Source organism: Entamoeba invadens (assembly GCF_000330505.1).
Source record: "Entamoeba invadens IP1 unplaced genomic scaffold scaff_1105074726677, whole genome shotgun sequence".
Taxonomy (NCBI): Eukaryota; Evosea; order Mastigamoebida; family Endamoebidae; genus Entamoeba; species Entamoeba invadens.
Window position 1 is genome coordinate 144464 of NW_004191720.1, and position 1496 is coordinate 145959.

The following is a 1496-nucleotide window of genomic DNA, read 5'->3' on the forward strand; positions in this document are numbered from 1 at the left end:
AGATTATATCAAATATATTGTTTATTTGAATTAAATATAATTCAAATAAAAAATTTTATTTTTTATAAATTATAAAATTATAAATTTTTATAATTTATCTGAAATTGTTATTTTAATTTTTTAAATTTATGTTTTCAAATATATTAAATGTAAAATTATTCATTATTATATATAAACTAAATTTAAATTATTCGTGATTATTTCCATATATATTTTAATTAATTCAATATGGGAAAATGAAGAATTAAAATGTAAAATATATCAAATTTGTTATGGATATATCAAATATTATCAAAATGTTTTAATCGTTTGTAATTATTTTTCAAATTTTCATTTAATTTTTCTTGTTTCAAACGTATGTATTTTATTATCAGACTTTTTTAACAATTAAATAAATATATAAATTAAAACATTAGAAAACAAATATCTCAAAATTCAAGTTTAAATATAAAATTGTATTCAAAAAACCAAAACATTTTGTAATTTTTATTAAAAATATTGACAAAATACAATAATAACAATTATATTTATTCTTTACAAACAAAAAAATTGTACTTAACATAAAAATTATCTGTTAAATAATGATTAATATTACATTTGTACACAGTAATTATATATTTATTATTTGATAATAATAATAATAATAATAATAATAATAAATGTTATATTTATAAACATCAAATTAATTAAATCAGACAAAAACATCAATTATAAAATTATTTTAATTATTTTGACTGTGATTAAAACGACAAAAATGATTATGTTGGTTCGTTAAATATGCAAGAAAATTAACCGAACTATAACACTATGTTTATAAACATAAACGAATTAACAATAAAAATAGCATTATTAACATTTCTTGAACTTAAACTTGCCTTATAAAAGTATTGTTTTATAAATGTAGTTAATTATCAGGATTTTAAGAATTTTAAGATGATGCGAAAAAAACTCAGAAAAAGTTACATTTTTAAATAAAACAACACAAAAATAGTTTTTGTATAGACATATTTCTGTTTATATAAAAAATGGAATTGTTGTTGCATGATATTTTCTGTTTTATGCCAACCATGTTGTACTTTATTTTTTCGATAGTTAGAATTTTGTGTATTTGTAGTGTTCAAAATAAGTTTTGATTATTATTAACTTTTGTGGATAAACAATAATAAATTCATTTTTATACATAAGAAGCACAACAAGACAAATTGTATGTAAACACATAAAACAATCAATTAATCTGTCAAGCCTTCTAAAAAATACACAACCAGTTTCATGTTCGTAAAATTGACTATAAAATACTCTAATATTGAATTAATGGACACTTAAACAATCACATAAATTATGATTAAATAACAAGAGAGTTATAAGAACACTTGATCATTGAAAACTAAATATCATAAGTGGTGTGTAAAATAAAGACTAAAATAGAGGACAGAGTATCGAGATATGCCAATAACACACAAAACGAAAATTGCCAAGGTTAAAGAAAACAATAAAAA